The sequence below is a fragment of the Hevea brasiliensis genome, chromosome 1, assembly GCF_030052815.1.
Source record: "Hevea brasiliensis isolate MT/VB/25A 57/8 chromosome 1, ASM3005281v1, whole genome shotgun sequence".
Taxonomy (NCBI): Eukaryota; Viridiplantae; Streptophyta; class Magnoliopsida; order Malpighiales; family Euphorbiaceae; genus Hevea; species Hevea brasiliensis.
The window spans coordinates 6,379,761-6,394,263 of record NC_079493.1 but is presented as its reverse complement, the minus strand read 5'-3'; the positions used below and the strand labels follow the sequence as shown (position 1 = coordinate 6,394,263).

At 39.4% G+C, this 14,503-nt stretch overlaps 1 non-coding gene across 1 annotated transcript; it reads left to right on the top strand.

The window, feature by feature from the left end:
* The first annotated feature begins 13,847 nt into the window (after positions 1 to 13,847).
* Positions 13,848 to 13,954, top strand: LOC131169709 (small nucleolar RNA R71). Its single transcript, XR_009140609.1, has one exon. It is a non-coding gene; the product is annotated as a small nucleolar RNA R71 (small nucleolar RNA).
* Positions 13,955 to 14,503: the final 549 nt, after the last annotated feature.

The window sequence follows — 14,503 nt, the reverse complement described above, 5'->3', positions numbered from 1 at the left end:
CCGCCTCATCCCTCAATGAGAGTAAACAGATTTGATGTTATACTCTTCATAAATTAAAAGATAATTAGAGGGTTAGGATAGTGATGATATTATTCCTTCGTGTAAAATAAAGGAATACTTGATATTTCACTTATTTTGGGTTTCCCAAGAACACGAGTTCGTGAGATGGCCCTTTAGTGAATAAGTGTCGTGTAGAGTTATCTTGTGTATTAGAATTGTGTTATTTTAATTTGGATTTTGTTAAGAGAGCTTGGATGAGGAGCTTTTCCCGATCTCTAGATATGTTTTATTAAGAGTTTTGAGCGGGAGATTTCGGATAAGAACTCTCCTCTGATCTCTACATGTTTTATTAAGGTTTTGGCTAAGAATCAGGTAAGAACTCTCCCCCGATCTCTTAGAGTGTTCGGTTTAAAATTTTTTAAGTGAAGGATCTCAGATAAGAACTCTCCTCCGATCTCCGTGTTTTATTTAAATGAGAATCAGGTAAGAACTCTCTCTCGATCTCTTAGAGTGTTTGGTTTAAAGTTTTAAGTAAAGGGTCTCGGATAAGAACTCTCCTCCGATCTCCGTGTTTTATTTAAATTTTGAATGAGAATTAGGTAAGAACTCTCCCCCGATCTCTTAAAGTATTCGATTTGAAGTTTTACGTAAAGGGTCTCGGATAAAAACTCTCCTCCGATCTCTGTGTTTTATTTAAATGAGAATCAGGTAAAAACTCTCTCCCAATCTCTTAGAGTGTTTGTTAGGATCGCATATCATAAGGACCTTGAAATAAGGATTCTGGCGCCTGAAGGTGCTAGAAACCCGTGTAGCTTCTCTTAACCCACTGATGCCTTATAACTAGAGGGTGGATATAAGACCAAACTTCTCTCCGATCTCCTATGTGATTGCCTTATCAGAACTCTTTTTCTGGTGATATCCGACCTCTTTTGGTTACTAGTCTGGGACACGATCTCATCTCGATTCCTGCTTTATTATGTTATCTCTTAGGCTCGTTTCGTAGCCTGACCTCATAACTTATTCCTCTGATCTACTATTCGACCTTTTGTTATTTTTATTTGTTCGAAAACTTTCACGTTAAGATACTTCTACCAATATTTTTTTAAGTTACCTACAATTTGCCCACAACCAGAACACCTATTTTCGAAGGAAATGAAAACTAAGAAGAAATAAATAAAACTTATGAATGAATAGAAGAAGTAGACTTAGGTAATAACTATCGGCCTGAATAATCTATGTTGGGATTTTCGTGCGACTAAACATAATAGAAATTTCAAGAACAAGAACAGATAAAATAAAACACTAGCATTTAGCAAAGTGACAGTCTAGACACTTACCTGTGGGAGGTTGAGGCTATTGAACTAACTCTGGAACCACAAATATTGTAGAGCAGAAAGCTGATGGTCGAAGGACTAATGCTTACTTCGAAGTAACGAGAACCAAGTCGGAATGCAGCTGAGCCGAAGCGACAGTAACCGGGTCGGAATGAAGTCAGGCTTGGAGAATAATATACTGAAGTTAGGGCGATGAAGACAAAACTGAACAAAAATGGTCTCGCAGAGTAATGAACAAACACTGAAAATGAAGAATTCCAAGGTGCAAAACTCCTTCGACGGAGATACTTAAGAAAACTGGTTTCTTAAGTTTCTCGATTTTATGAAAGCTTATAATGGCAAAGTGGCAAGACTGAATTAAATTTCGGAGCCTTTCCACTATAATTACCACCACCTTTTTCTTCATTCGTTCTATAGTATTGCATGTAGGTATTTATAGGGAACAGGTGCTCTTAATGAAGGGTCAGATTCTCCCTGGGGGAGATGGAGGGTTTGGATTCAAAGGGACATGATCTGATGTCTGAGAATTAAAGAGAATCAAAATGGAGGGCTGGGATCCTTTTCAGAATATCTGTCCTTTCTCCTCTTAATCCAACGGCTCAGGGTCTTGCCTTACAAGATGGATCCGAGGATTGGGAATAAAAGCGCCGATCCTATCGTCTACTTTTTGATCCAAGGGCTCCGGGTTCGTCCTTACAAGTATGATCAATGGTGGAGATCAAGGTATACAGAACTGCCATAACTGTTTTGGCGTCTGTCAGCTAGGTGGGCTTTTCTGCAGGTGAAGCGTGCGGTGAAGATTTGATCCTCCTGTAACGCTTTAACTAACTCAGCTCTGATTATGAAGAGAGTTGATGGAAAGTTATTTTAATCCCTCCATGCTTTTCGATCTCTACTTATTCCGATCTCCCTATTATGACCTTTTCCTTTTCCGATCTTCCTCACATCAGGTCCCCCATCGCTTCCTCATCTCTCCCAATCTAGACTTTTCCTTTTTATCCGACCTGCCTTGGTCAAAGAAATTAATTCTTCGGTTACCGATGCATCCGCTTTGGTTTCTGTATGCAATAAATGCTCAGGCCCTATATATATATGCACCAGCAAGAAAGCTCCTTCATACTTCAGTTCTCCTTCAGTTTCTCTATTTCTCCGGTAACAATTCCGACTATGGTGACTGCCTTTGATCTTTTTTCGACTGTTTTCTTTGTCCCTCACCTGAAAATTTATGATCCCGGTGATCGGAGAATCATGAGGACAATATCTGATGACAGTGAGGGAACCAGACTAATTTACCGATCAAGATCGAAAGTGACGATCGTGTCGATCTCGAATCGATCCACCGGTATAATTGGTGGGCCAATCACGGGCAAGAGGACTGCTAATTTCAATCTTAATGTCGGTGACCGCCTCTTGAAGTTCATTTGGCTCCTCACCACATCGGGCGTCCCGACTGCAGCTCGGTTCTGGTCGATGACATCGATGATGACTCCGCTCATCATCATGAGAGTCATAGTCACCCTATCTGAGCTGCACATCTATCCAATACTTGTGGCTGGCTTTCTGATCAAACACATCTTTTGATTTAGCCACAAGACTAGGCTTTGACATAGGCCCTTACTGGGTAAGATCGCCCAAATGATGTAATCCGATCTTTTGAGATTGCCTAACTGATGTAATCCTATCTTTAAAGATTCCCCTGATGATGTAATCCGATCTTTTGGAAATGAAATGAAATTTTATTTGAAGGTTGTTATTTTATTATTGCATTAGTTGTTTTCCGATCTCTGATGTGCATATCCGATCTGATCTCTAACTAAATCATCATTAGCCGATCTGTGGCTCTAAAAGTTTGCCCAATCTGATAACCCTAGCTAACCGATCTCATTTATTCAATTTTATTATTGTGTTTCTGGAACTTTGTGAACATTAAATGCTTAGACGGGTATAAATAGGGGGAGGGTCAATTAGTTGCTCCCTTATGTCATTTTCAGAACTTTGCAAGCAATCTCAGCATTTTCTTATTTCTTCACATTTTTTCGGCATCGATCACATTCCGGTAAGGATTTTGATTCTTTTTCTCGGTTAATTTCTTTTGTTTTTCTGAAAATGAGCGGCGCCAAGGGTCAAATAGCCGTGAGCCTACCTTTCGTCGATGTTTCGTGGACCTCGAAAGAGGGTGATGTGATTGGATCAGGCGGACGAACTAGCACGGCCATCATTCCGATTACTGGACCGGCTACTGGATCGAGGCGAGGGGCGTCTTTGAGGAGAGAGAACTTGCCAATTGATAAGTTGCCTTCAGTTTTGAGAGAAACCGATCTCCAATCTATAAGTCAGGAGTACAATTTGCGGATTGACTCCTTTGAACTGATCAAATGTCACGGCGATCATCGGGCCGATCACTTCTTTGATGAGAGCAATCTCATCATGGTGTGTGAAGAGTAGCGGAAGGCCGGGCTCTGTTTCCCTTTGGACAAATTTTATAAGGCCGTCCTAAAGTTCCACCACGTCTCGATAGCTCAAGTGCATCCGAACTCCTGGCGGACTCTAATAGCTTTCTGGGGCCTCTACCGAGCTAAGGGACTGGAACCCATGACTAAAGTCTTTGTCGAGCTACATAGGCTTGCCCTAAGGAAGGATGATGAGTTCTGGTTCTTTTAGGCTAAGCCTAATTGCTCCCTCTTCACCGATCTCCCTTCTTCATTGAAGAATTGAAAGAACCGATTCTTTATTTTGAGGAGCAAAATCCGGAATGGCTTTGAGGGTATCCCACAGATTTGGCAACACTTGGTCGCTCCTATCTCAAAGAAGATCGCCTTAAATAAGGATGAAGACGCCATGGTGAAAGAGTTAAAATCTCAGGCGTCTACCTAGCAATTCTCGTGCTTAGATGCAGTTATGGCCGAACTAAAGTATTGGATGATGCGGCTGATCACTGACGAAGAATATGAGCTTCAGCTCTCTAACCTCGGCCCTAGTACTACCCATATCTCTGGTCTCTGAATCTTAGTGAACTCACTGACTTCTTCTTTGTGCAGGTATGGCGGGCGGCGATGCTTTCAAGGAAAGCCGTAAGCGAAAGAGGGAGGTCTCTAGAAAAGTGAGGGCAATGAAGGGGGCCACCATTGCTGATGCTCAGACCCCTTGTCGTGAATTAGTAGAGGTGCCGAGCTCTCCTCCTCGATCTCAGGAGCAACCGATCCCTGAGGTAGAGGTCATCGCTCTTGCTCCTCAGCAAATCGAGCTTTCACCTCCCCCTCCTCCTCCGATCTCTTCCAATGTGGAAGGGGAGTCTTCCAGTCCTACAGTCAGGATGCTTTCCCAGGGCGCTCAACTCCTGATCCAATCATTGGAAAGGAACTGCTCTACTAGAGGGAACCCCAGCCTGGCCAAAGTTATGGGAGCTTCCATCTGCTTCCAAAAAGATCGGAACAGGTTGGCAGAGGAGATCCTTGATGATATCTTAGCTCAAACAATGAGTTTAGGCTTAGAGGCCATTGCAAACCAGCACGTACTCAGAGAGAAAGCCCATGCCTTAAAGAAGGAGGTCCTTAAGGTGGTCCAAGACGCCTCCGCTGCACAAGCTCAGCTCTCCTCTGCTAATGACTACATCGCCAGAATGGAAAATTGGATGAAGCATTATGAGGAGAGGATAGCGGAGGTGGAACGAGAACTTGAAGACTACCGAGCTGGTTGGTCTGCTGATCTCCCTCATTATACTGAAGACCTTCGGGCGAAGGAGGAAGAGCTCCGAGCCAAGGATGAGGAGCTCCAAGCTAAGGAAGAGGAGAGCACCACAAAGGAGGCCGGGGCTTATGTGAACGCCCACAATGACCTTCTGGCGGAGCTGAGGAAGCGGTATCCTGAAGAGGACTTCTCTTGGATGAATGAGCTCGACCTAGAGGCCGAAGATGAGAGCGACGAGGAGCCAGAGAGAGAGAGAGAGAATGAGAGAAATGATGATGTTCCTGGAGAGCAGGCTGGGGAAGACCCTCTCGTCGAATGACTTGTAAATTTTATTTTGAGATGAAATGAAGTCCTTTTGTTTGTTTCTTGATGAGATCAGAAAGTATCCAAATTGTATGAGTACTTAATTGTTTTGAACGTGTTGGACGGTAAACTTAAAAGCAACCATTAACCTAAGTATAAGAGATCGGAAAAAAAACTTTATACATAAGCTTGAGATCGGACTAAGCCATGACCAAACACCGGGTAAGACTTTAAAAGATTAGAATTGGAAAGATTGGACATTGATTTGAATTCTAAAGATCGGGATCATCATTAGACCAGATAGAGACCTTAACTCCACTTTAATATCTGGGGTATTCAAGTGAGAACCCGATCCTGACATTGGCCAAATGAAGTTCCACTATATTTGTGAGAAGAGATCGGAAGTGGGACTGGATGGTCCGGAGATCCCTTTTGATTCCAAACCTTTTGATGAGAGATCAAAAAACTATTAACTAAGTATGGGATCGGTTTATTCCGTGGTCGAGCAATCGGTGAGTTCGGAAAAGTCATTTGTGATCGAAGGACATTGGCTGAGAGCGGATGATGAAGTCGATTTTAAGGTCCCTTAAGTTCGGAGGTCGGCCAAAATATGGTGTCGACAATAAGCATGCATAAAGGAAAAGCAAAGGCAAATAGAAACAATGAAAAAACAATGGAATATCCATCTAATTGTATTTCAAAAAAATAAAATTCAAAACAAAGTAAAATTGTTCCAACACATCTAAAAATAAAAACTCCTAGAAGTTGAACAAGAGCAAAATAAAAATTAATCTATTTCTATGGCTTTGCCCTTGTCCAAAGGTGCTGCTAGTGGACTGGATGGAGCTGGTTGCTGCTGAAAGAGTGGTTTTAGAGGAGGTGATGGAGGTGGAGGTAGCATACCCAGAAAAGCCATAAGCTGCTTTATCATCTCTTTTAACTCTTTCTGCTTGTCCCTGGTCTCCATAACAAGGTCGAAGAGATGATCATGACGGTCCTTTAAGGTATCCATACCAGATTCAAGCTTCCTATCCACAAAATATATATCATCACTAAGCCTCTCAAGATAAGTGAATAAGGCTTTAGTGTTGAAGGGAGGAGGTGCTGTGGAGGAAGAGGGTTCAGCTGCAGAGGGTGTTGGCTGTGCAGATGTTGCTGGGGTATCTTGTGCAGGTTTAGCAAAAGGTTGTTGGACTGGTGGTGCGGATTGTGCTTTTGGCTGTGCAGATGGTGCCTCTGGTTGTGCAGAAGGTGCACTAATACCAATCTTTAATAAGTGAGGGGCATCAAAATAGAGGGTGTCAGTAAGGGCATGTAAGGAGTGCTCTTCCGGATCGAAGCCAAAGTATTTGGCTATCACAGTTATCATGCCACCTATCACAATAGCACCTGTGCCCTTGGTAGCAGTGTGTAACACATGCTCACAAAAGAAATACCCTGGAGCTAATTTAACTTTATGGTATGCACACCAAAGCATAAAGATGTCAGTGCTTCCCACAGCACCAGAACTAGTACCTCGGCCCAAGATTGTACTAGTGATAAATCTATGAAGAAATCTAAGGGTTGGGTCTACTATTTGGGAGGTTTTGGATATGCCAGCTTGAAAGCCTTGGGACTGATTAGTAATGACCTTCCAAAACTGTCCCTCATTCCAAATTCCTTTGTTTAAAACCTCTGTATGTTTGTAAGGGACCCTAAATAAGCCATTGACATCAAAACCAAAAATGACACGAAATTGGTCCAATGATAGCTCCCTGTTCTGTCCTAGACACCTAAATGTCATGGTTGGTTTATGATCCTTCTCATGCAGTTTTAGGGTGGCAGAAAATGATGAAATAAATTCTAAGACCAAAGCTGGATATACTAATTCCTCTTTATATACAAATTCCATCCAACCTAGCCCATCAAGATAAGCAGCAACCTTATCAAATAAATCAATAGATTTAAGGGCTTCCTCAGAAATGTACATAGTGGGTTACACTTTCTTGTCCTTTAAACGCTTAAAAGTTGCCTTATAGTTGCATCAAGAAGAGGCCAAGGTAATTTAGATACCTGTGTTTTAGTTGCTAAGGATTGCTTCTTGCTAGAGAGGGAGATTTGGTTTGTGGGTTACAGGCAGAAGCACTTGACCCTTTTTGTGTGGAGAGGATCGGATTCTCCTTTTGTAGGTAGATGGTTGAGGAGGTGGAGGGGAATCGGGATTCGGGGCTTAGATAGCGAGGGGCGTGATTTGGAGGGGAGAGGTATGAGGAGAAGGGCGTGGGGTTTCCATGAAGATCGATGATGATGGAGATAGAGAAAGAGAAGAAGGAAAGAGAAGAAATGGGGAAAAATGGGTTTTGGGCTGCAAAAAGAGAGAGAGAGAGAGAAAGACGGTGCCGAGAAAAATGGGGAGAGGGGAGGTCATAAACAGTAAATACGGGAAGTCGAAGGTGGGAAGTTGGGTGTGTGTGAAAAATTTCTGATTTGCACAAGACATGCAAATTTGTGCATAAGGTGAAATTGGATGTGCATAACTTATGCAGGCTCTTATGCAGGTTTCGACAAGAATATAAATTTTTGAAAAATTAGTTGTGCAAGAGCACATAAGTTATGCATGCTTTTATGCAGATTTCGGCAAAAAAGAAATTCCAGTAAATTTGGCTATGCAGTAATGCATAAGTTATGCACTTGATTATGCAAAATTCAGAAGAAATGAGAATTTCAGGAAATTAAGTTATGCAAGAGTGCATAAGTTATGCACACACTTATGCAGATTTCGGCAAAAAATGGAAATGGTAAAAATTTAGTTATGCAGGATTGCATAAGTTATGTAAAAACTTATGCAGGTTTCGGCAGAAATGAAAATTTAAAGCAAACTAAGACCCGAAAACTGTACAAGTTATGCAGTTACTTATGCACAATTAAACAGGATTCAAATCACAAAAGAAGTGCATTGAAAATTTGGAAAATGCATGAGAATGAAGAGATTCAACCCTGTGAAGTATAACTCATGAAACATTGTCATAAAAAACACATCAACACATGCAAAATCCATCTTAATAGCACTATACAAGCAAGTTCTGCATAAAGAGATAGTTGTGAACAGTGCCATTTCAACTCAAACTATGCAAATTAACATTTTAGCACATTAAAGCTCAACAAGAATCTACACAAAGTTGCACTTATTCACCAAAGAAAATAGGCTCTCCAAATTATGCCAATTAAATGCAGCATGTCCAAATGAATCACACAGCCCAATTAAGTTCAAAACCACAAAAATGACCCACTTACCATAATATCATCATGATAAGCACAGATATATAAAAGAAATACACCCAACCTCAACAAAGAAGTAAATATCATATACTGCAGACCTTTTTGTTGAAGAATTTTTCTGTATAAGCCAAGAAAAAGGATTCTGCATAGAAAGCAATGAAAATAAATCAATCTTGGAAGAGTTAATAGATAAAATATCAGATTAAGAGTGACTCCCCAATAGTGCAACAACCTTCATCCCTTTGAAATACATCTACAGAAGACAAAATTCAACAATGTCAAAATTTGAATTTGGGGGGATTTAAGACAAAAACGAAAATAATGCAAATAAAAGTAAATCAATAAAAGCAAAATAAAGAAACTTGGGTTGCCTCCCAAGAGCGCTAATTTATAGTCCTTAGCTGGACTCTTGGTGCATTTCACTAAAAAGAAGGTGTGGGATTAGAGAGCTTGTAACAGCTTGCTCCCTCTATTGGTTCTCCAGTTATGTAATGCTTCAATGTATGCCCACTAACCTTTAAATTCCCAGATTTTTCACTCAAAATTTCAATTGCTCCATAAGGGAAAACTTTAGAAACTCTATATGGGCCAGTCCATCTTGATTTAAGTTTTTTGGGAAACAATTTCAATCTTGAGTTGAATAACAAAACTGAATCACCTTCTTTAAATTCCTTTTTCCTGAGATTCTTATCATGCCAAACTTTGGTTCTTTCTTTATAAATGCAAGTATTTTCACAAGCATCCATTCTCAATTCTTCAAGCTCATTAAGTTGTAATAACCTCTTCTCACCAGCTTGTTTAATATCAAAATTCAAGGTCTGAATGGCCCAATATGCTCTATGCTCTAGCTCCACAGGTAAATAATAAGACTTGCCATACACCAACCTAAAAGGGGTAATTCCTATAGGGGTTTGTAAGTAGTCCTATATGCCCATAAAGCATCATCTAGTCTAATAGACTAATCTTTTCTAGAATTGCTCACTGTTTTCTCCAAGATATGTTTGAGTTCTCTATTAGAAATTTCAACTTGCCCAGAAGTTTGAGGGTGGTATGGGGTAGCTATCTTGTGTACTACACCATACTTCCTCATTAAACTCTCAAATTGCTTATTACAAAAATGTGAACCCCCATCTCTAATTACAACCCTTGGAGCTCCAAATCTACTCAAGACAAATTTCTTCAAGAATTTCACTACCACCTTAGCATCATTAGTTGGAGTTACAACAGCTTCTACCCACCTTGACACATAGTCAACTCCAACTAGAATGTATTTATTACCATATGAAGGAGGAAATGGGCCCATAAAATCTATTCCCTATACATCAAATAATTCCACCTCAGGAATACCATTTTGGGGCATTTCATCTCTTTTTGACAGATTTCCACTCCTTTGACATTTATCACATCCTAACACAAATTTCCTCACATCCTTGAAAAGGTTTGGCCAAAAGAAACTAGCCTGTAGAATTTTATTAGCTGTTTTAGAGATTCCAAAGTGTCCCCCATAATCTGAAGCATGACAATGATGCATAACACTCTCTATCTCCTCATCAGGAATACATCTCCTAATCAAACCATCACAACATCTCCTAAAGAGTAAAGGATCATCCCATCTATAAAATTTTGCCTCATCCAAAAACTTTTTTTTTTTGTTACCATGTCATTCCTAGAGGTAAAACTCCACAAGATAGATAATTCACCAAGTCTGTATACCAAGGTAATTTAGCAACAAGAGAGAAAAGTTGTTCATCGAAGAAAAACTCATCAATAGGGACTGCATCCATTTCTTCATCATCCAATTTCAATCTACTAATATTATCTGCAACTATATTTTTAGCTCCCTTCTTATCTCCAATTTTCAAATCAAACTCTTATAGCATCAGAATCCACCTAATGAGCCTAGGTTTAGCCTCCTTTTTACGGACCAAAAACCTAATGGCAGCATGATCTGAAAATACAACCACCTTTGAATCAATAATGTAAGGTCTGAACTTTTCCAATGCAAAAACAATTTCTAAGAATTCCTTTTCAGTTGTTGCATAATTGGTCTGAGCCTCATCCAGTGTTCTACTAGCATAATAAATAGCATAAGCCATTTTATCTTTCCTTTGACCAAGAACAGATCCAATTGCATATTTGCTAGCATCACACATAATTTCAAAAGGTAGACCCCAATCAGGCTATTGCATGATTGGTGTAGTAATAAGAGCTTGCTTCAACCTGTAAAAGGCATCCAAACACTCTTGATCAAATACAAATGGTGTGTCATGACTTAATAAATTAGACAAAGGTTTAGCTATTTTAGAAAAATCCTTAATAAAGCGTCTGTAGAACCCAGCATGCCCTAGAAAACTTCGAATTCCTTTGACATTGGTGGGAGGGGGCATCTTTTCTATCACTTCAACCTTGGCTTTATCAACCTCTATTCCTCTGTCAGACACCAAATTTCCAAGAACTATCCCTTCCTGAACCATGAAATGACACTTTTCCCAGTTTAACACTAGGTCAGTGTCTAGGTAAGTGTCTGCACATCGCTGTAAAACTTTAGAAAGATTAGCCAAGCATATGTCAAATGAAGATCCATAAACAAAAAAGTCATCCATTAAAACCTCCATTATATCTTCAATGAAATATGAGAAGATTGCCATCATGCACCTTTGAAAAGTGGCTGGAGCATTACACAACCCAAATGGCATCCTCCTATAGGCAAAGGTTCCATATGGACAAGTAAAAGTGGTTTTCTCTTAATCATTTGGATGGATAGGGATTTTGGAAAAATACTGAATACCCATCTAAGTAGCAAAAACAAGAGTGCCTAGCCAGTCTTTCCAGCATTTGATCAATGAAGGGAAGTGGAAAGTGATCTTTTCTAGTGGTATTATTTAATTTTCTATAATCTATATACATTCGCTAACTAGTTACTGTTTTAGTGAGAATTAATTAATTATTTTTATTTTTAACCACTGTCATTCCACCTTTTTTAGGGACAACATGTACTGGACTCATCTAAGTACTGTCTGAGATAGGATATATGATCCCTACATCAAGCAACTTCAAAATTTCCTTTTTAACAACTTCTTTCGTATTTGAGTTCAACCTCCTCTGATGTTTAATAGATGGTTTGCAATTTTCTTCCAAAACAATTCTATGCATGCAAAAGTGAGGGTTAATTCCCTTGATTTCATCAATGGTGTATCCTAAGACCTTTCTATATTGCCTCAACACTCTTAACAACTTATCAAACTCTAAAGTGCTCAAATTTGCATTTACAATTACTGGATAAGTGTCATTGGGGCCAAGAAATTCATACCGGAGCTGAAAAGGAAGTTGCTTAAGTTCTACCTTAGGTGCATCTTCTTCCTTGAATGATGATTGCTTAATTTCACTTTTCTCCACTTGTGTAAGTTGAAAAACTATAGCAAAAATGAATGGTGGACTACTCTCCAAGTGTTGAGCATATGCAGCCACACTAGGATTATCATTGTCTATGCTTCCTCTATGAACCAAGCAATTTTCAAGTTGATCTTTTGGATATCTCTTTCTGAAATGTTCTTCAACAAGCTCATCAATGATATCAATTCTCAAACAAGTATCAGCTTCAGAATGATGTTTCTTCATGGTGTTATTAATATTGAAAACCAATTGATCTTCACCAATTCTAAGAGTTAATTTTTCTCCCTTAACATCAATCAATGCTCCTGTTGTAGCTAAAAAGGGCCTTCCCAAGATAATTGGGATATTAGAATCCTCTTCCATGTCCAAAATGACAAAGTCAATAGGTATATAGAACTTCCCAACCTTCAGAGGCACATTCTCCAAAATCTCTTTTGGATACTTAATTGATCTATCAGCTAACTGAAGAGAAATGTGGGTTGGCTTAAGATCTCCCATATTGAGCTTCTAATAAATGGAGAGGGGCATAAGGCTAACATTAGCCCTTAAATCACATAAAGCTTTTATAGAACATGACTCTCCAATATGGCATGGAATTGAAAAACTTCCAGGGTCTTTGAGCTCAGGAGGAAGTTTCCTTTGAAGTATGGCACTGCACTCTTCTGTCAGGGCTACAGTCTCATGATCTTCAAGTCTTCTCTTGTTTGAGAGAATTTCTTTCAAGAATTTTGCATAAGAGGGCATTTGTGAAAGAGCATCAATAAAAGGCACATTTATGTATAGCTTCTTCAAAACCTCTAAGAACTTCCCAAATTGCTTATCAAGCTTAGCTTTTTGAAATCTTTGTGGAAAGGGAAGTTGTGGCTTATAGGGCTCTAGAGGTATATACTTCTCTTCCTTCTCTTCAACTTTCTCTTTACCTTTTTCTACACTTTCTTTCTCACTTTCTTGTTTTTAACTCTCATCAATTTCTTCCTCATTTTCTCTCTTCTCACTTTTTTCACTCTTCTCATTGTTTATAACCTTCCCACTTCTTAAAGTAATGGCTTGACACTACTCTCTTGGGTTTTCTAGCTAACTTGAAAGTTTTCCAAAAGACTTGATACCTGAGAAAGATGCTTATTGTGCAATCTGGTTTTCCAACATTCTGTTATGTGTTTGCATCTGTTCTAGCCTTGCTTTCATCTCTTTCATCTCTTCAGCATGTTTAGTTTGGTTGGCAAGAATCTGTTGTAACAAAGCTTCTGTGGTTGAACCTTGTTCTTGCTATTTTGATGGAGGATTCATGTTTCTCTGCTGAAAATTAGGCAATGGTTGCCTATTTTGCTGATATGGAATTCCTTGTTGCTGTTGTGGTTGAAATTCTGATTTGGGACTTGGTTTTGCTAATTTCCCCATGAAAAGTTGGGATGATTCGTCCAAGTTGGATTATATATTTGAGAGTAAGGATTCCCCATCTGTTTATTTCCATAATTAGCAACATATGCAGCCTGCTCTTTATAGTCTACTCCACAGCAGATAGTTCCTTTTGCACAAGCAACTTATTGTGAACTTCCAGATGATGATGATGAACTGACCAACATACTTAAATCTTCCATCTTCTTTGCCAAAATATTTGTAAGTGCATCAAACTTGGCATTAATCATATTGAATGGGTCAAGATCATACATTCCAGCAGCTTACCTCTTTTGAGTTGGAGCTGGTCCTCTTGGACTACTCCAAAGATGAGTATTCTTTGCAATTTTCTCCAACAGTTCATAAGCTTCATCTTCTTGCTTCATAATAAATTCTCCTCCTATTTGAGCATCAATAATCCCTCTAATTGCAGGAGTAACATTGGTGTAAAAATTCTGGTTTATCATCCATTTTGGAATGGCATGATGTGGGCATTGTCTCTCTAACTCCTTCCATCTCATCCATGATTCATAGAGAGTTTCATCTTCTCTTGGTCTGAAAGCTGTCATTTGAGTCCTCAATTCTTGAGTTTTTCCAAGTGGAAAATATTGTGCAAGAAATGCATCAGTAAGTTGCTCCCAATTTGTAATAGAATTGTGAGGTAGAGAATTAAGCCAATCTAATGCTCTATCCTTCAAAGAGAATGGGAATAGCTTCAATCTTGCTGCATCATCAGATACTCCAGGTTGTTTTTGCTATCACAAATCATAGCAAACTTCTTAAGATGTGTGTGTGGATTTTCTGAAGGATGTCCCCCAAATTGGGAATTTTGAATCATTTGAAGAACTCCAAAATCCATCTTATAGCTATTTGCATCAATTCTTGGTCTTCCTATGCTCTCTCTCAAGTCATCAAAATGAGGGAATGCATGATCCATCATACTTCCCCTAGGCACATTAGCATTCACAACTTCTTCACCATGGGCTGCATTTTCATTATTCTGATTGTTTCCACCATTGCCGCCACCAATTCTAATTCTCTTATCAGCCATTTCTGCTTCAATTGCAGTTGCTCTCAAAATTTCTTTCCTTTTTCTAGTTTCTTTCTTGTTGGCTCTACAAAACTTCTCAATT